Below are 4628 nucleotides of genomic sequence, written 5' to 3'. Positions count from 1 at the left end.
ATATTTTAGCTAAAAACTGTTTTTGATGAAAAAAAAAAATGTGTATGTATATTTGGAGGCTTGATAAAGAATGATGTGTCAATCAAAACAGCATAAGCTGAATGCCATTAATATTCATTTGTAAACTACAGTGTTCTCTCACTGACACAATGTACTCACACAACATACTCATGAATAAATATGTGTCTAGAATCTGAGTGCAGATAAAGCCATACCTTATGAATTAATATGATTATTCCAAGTCATCTCTCAGATTGCCCTGTGAACATATGGTGCAGTTCTAACCAGCTCATTTAAAAGTTCAGATGTTACAAAGGATAAAGAAACTGAGAAAAGTTTCATATTTGAGTCAGCTTGTTAGCAGATGCTTTCATACTAAAAGTGACAAAGAAGAAAGAGTTATTTTCTGATGTACTGTCTAAAACTATGATCCAAAACATAGTGAGCTGCTTATACACAGAGGGAATGCGGAAGAAGCTGTTCAAAAACGTTTAGCACAATTATGCTAGCGTCTATTATTCTGTCCAAATTGGCAATGTTGCATTCATCCTTCACACAGAAGACAATCCCTGTATGCACAGTAAGCTGAAAGTTTGGGCTTGATAAGTTTTTATTTTATTTATTCATGCAAAGCTGAATTTTCAGCATCATTACTCCCGTCTTCAGTGTCACGTGATCGTTCTCAAATCATCATAATATGCCGAAAATTATCAATGTTGAAAACATTGGGAACCATAATACATTTTGTTTTAGGGATCTTGAGAGTTCAAAAGAACAGCATTTATTAAAAAAATGGAAATCTTGTGTAACATTATAAATATCCGTATTGTCAATTTTGATTAATTAAATACATCCTTGCTAAATAAAAATCTCACAGGCGCCAAACTTTTGAATAGTAGTTTTATAGTTACATTTTACATTTACATTTTATAGTTATTTTCTTATGGTTTAGTATATACAGTATTACTGTCAATACCTAAAAACACTGATTAAAATAGATCACATGATAAATATAACCCAGTATCTGTGCATACTATTACAGTATTAGCAGTGTGATAAAATAAATTTATCATATTGAAATCATATTGATTCTAATAACATGTTGTTAAGTTGTGAGCTAAGCTGAATAATAATAATACATTTATTTTCATCACATTGTTCATTAACTTTGGTTTAAGTTTGAAAAGACACTTGAGAATAATATAAAAAAAAACTGAAAAAAAAAAATAGATAAGTGTGCATACTGTAAAAAAAAAAAAAAAAAATGGTCAAAACGATTATTGGTCAATTTGTGCTTATGAAGCTCCATTTCATTTAGCATGCTTCCATAAACTGTAGGCAGCAAACAGAAATCTCACTAGGTCTCTTTAAACTGTGTGTAGCCTGCTAACACATCAGTCCAGGTCAGGGCCGTTTGAAGGAATTTGGGGGCCCCAAGCAAATTGGACATGGAGGCCCCTCCAAGGGGAAGGGATGCAGCTGCTTTCACTAGAACATTCCAGACACCAAATCACCAACCCCAGAGCCATAAAAGAAGGCTCCAGCCAGCCAGTCTCCGTTGACCAACGAAAACCCCCAGCTAAGAACTTTATGGCCATGCAAGCTTCAAAGAAGATGAGCCTAACTAAAGAAAGAACTGGTCAATGTAAGATAGCTTGGAAAAGAATGATTGGCTCAGAGATAGCACAATTCAGCCCGATCAAGATAACAGCAGAAGCTGCTCGAGCCCACAACATTCCAGACTACCCCCTCCGTAAGGACCTCTGATAGACCTCAGGGTGTAAAATCGTTTCAAACCACAGAGCTGAGATTTTACCTATAACATAAATAAAATCATTCAAGAACAATTTTCAATGGACTTATAGATCAAGCATCATGCAACGACATGATTCTATATTGTTCCTACAATAGATGGGTGTATCTGATATGCTTAGATGCCATACAATTCATGTAATTGTTATAATTGTTAGATTTTTGAATGAAAATGTGTTGTGTTTCATATCGATATTATCATATGTTCTTAATTACTACCAATGCTTAAAAACATCCCGAGCTAATGTTTGATATGCACGGAATTTATTGTGTGGTTTTCCTAACCCCCATTTGGAAAATAGATTATCACGGTGAATAGTTAGTATAGCATGCTATCTATGCCACTTTCATCAAAACCTATTACAAAGCTATATCAATGTCATGTCATTAAATACGATAAACAGTGATTCTGGAACAGATCTGCGTCTTCCTTCTCCCGTTAAAAAAAAAAAAAAACATATTACAGTATGTAACCATATTCCGTCCGTTCGAAAAAAAAGTTGCACTAACTGTTCGTTACAAGCAGCATTTGCCGTCATGCAGGTAGCTAACGTAAACATATTTTTGCTAGCCTACCTGCTGCAAAATTACACCATTTGCACAAGACAAGTAGAGCTATTTTATCCAGTGTAATTTATCACTTACCACTATCTTGTTTTACTTGCATAATTCCACTTCATGATGACTGCCGAGGAGGTTTTGTATTTTGCCGGCAGCAGAGATCACGTAGTTGGCTGGCTGCTGTCAGCGACTACTGAGGGGGATCCCGATAACAGTGTCATTGCACTTTACTGCATTGACTATCAAAGGGGCGCTCACACAGTTTGTCGTTGCATTTTATTCTTAACCAGTCGTTGTCTTGGGGCCCCAGGCCAGCTCGGGGCCCCAAGCAATTGCTTGGTTTGCTTGCCTTGTTGCGACGGGTCTGGTCCAGGTACAGTATAGCGGCTGAAATAGTCCAGTCTCTCTTCCTGTGTATGCTTATGCTCATTGGTAAAGACTAAGAGGAAGCGTTGCTCCAGAAACAGGCTCCATTGCTCTGCAACGCTTTGTAGATTCAGCTCTTGAACTGATATCAAAGGACTGAAGGCTTATGCTCAGGACAAAGCGGGTTTCAGACCCATAAATGTGTCATTGCCGCTAGTGTTGTTGAGGCTGCAGGGTTTTTAGATTCCTTTGCTCACACTGACACTGTTTCCTTACTGATCTTACTCCCTTTCTCTCTGTCGAACACATCTTATGTCTCTCCCTGAGATCTCTTTTCTGATTTCCAACCACGGCTTGGACTTTTAGATCAGAACGTCTAACACCAGGGGTTTTAAACATGACGTATGCTTCTTACAGGGTGTTTAAAGTCACAAAGCTCCAGATTTGACAACTGCCCGGCTCGTTTTCATTTGCTGCATATTTTCAAAAAAGGCCTGGTCTCTGCAACTCTGACATTTGACAGGTAGCTGGAAAATATAAAGTCCAGATGCTTGGAGCCATCTCTAAACTGTCAAATGATGTTTCCCTCTCCTTTTGCTTGCTTTCGTTTGGTGGTTGCATCATAGGCCCTGATTCTTGGCAGCGAGGCCTGATGTGCTCCCATAGGGCTCTGCTGACTCAGCGCCTCACATATCTCTGCTGTTCCTCGCCCGCGGCTATCTCTGTCTGTGTGTTCACACTCGCTGTGTCTTCAGGGGGTAAAGGAGAGTTCATTTCTGTGATGTTATGGCAGCTGCGCAGGTCATACAGAAGTAGATCAAGGAGAGTGTAAAAAGATGTGGAACATGCAGACTAAATCATGAGATTCAAATTAGGAATGCAAACCATTTAAATAATTCCACTTTTTTTCAAATCAAAGGAATAGCTCAGTCAAAAATTTAAATGCAGGGACACAAAATCAGGAATTCTTAATAATCATTATACAGCATTTATCAATTCTTCATTTACCAACTGTTTTTAAGCTCCAACAAGCTTTTCAAAAAATATTCAAAAAATAAAGTCATCCATACGATTTCTCTATAGTCTAAGGGGCTGATTACATGACACCGTTTTTAACTAAAAAACGGAACACTTTTTATTTGTTTTGAAAATTCATTTACACAACAATGGCATTTGGGGGCCTGAACATGCTTGAAAAATAAAATAAAATCAGTTATCTGCTCAGAGTTAACTACAAAAAAGCTAATTTGTGAAAACAGTGATGTCAAACGCATTTGTGTTACGTGTTCAATCTACAGTATAGGTGCGTAGTGTTTCTTTACAAAGTTCCATCGGCAACTACTGGCCTGACTGCAGAATACAGCATTTTTTGTGGTTTCGCAGATCCATGTAAACAGGGATCATTTTCACAACGTTGATGCCTGTATGCGGAAAATGCAAAGGAAATTTTTTTCTGTTTTTAGTACATCATTTCTGTGTAAGTCTTCTAAAGTCATACAATAACACAACAATAAAAACACAAATTGGAATATATTCATATAGCCTAAAATAAATATGAGAAACAGTCACATTGCATGTCATAAATGTACAGTAACTTTGTGAAAAGCAATTATGAGATATACAGTGAACTGTTTTTGAAACAAAATAATTATAAAAAAAAAATATTTCAATCAAAAAGTTAAAAATTAAAAACTAAAAAATGCTGCTGGTCAAACTGCGGAACATGTTCACAGCTAATGTGATGAGCTAGTGTTACTCTGCTTAAGCAAAAGGAAAACTGACTTAAAAGGGGGGTGAAACACTCAGTTTCAGTCAATATTGAGTACCTATAGCCTATAGAGTAATATTGCATCCTTCATATCTCCAAAAAGTCTTTAGTTTTATTATAT

The sequence above is a fragment of the Scardinius erythrophthalmus genome (assembly GCF_964197995.2).
Source record: "Scardinius erythrophthalmus genome assembly, chromosome: 18".
NCBI classification, from domain to species: domain Eukaryota; kingdom Metazoa; phylum Chordata; class Actinopteri; order Cypriniformes; family Leuciscidae; genus Scardinius; species Scardinius erythrophthalmus.
The sequence above is the reverse complement of the archived record's forward strand: the minus strand, read 5'-3'. Positions refer to the sequence as shown.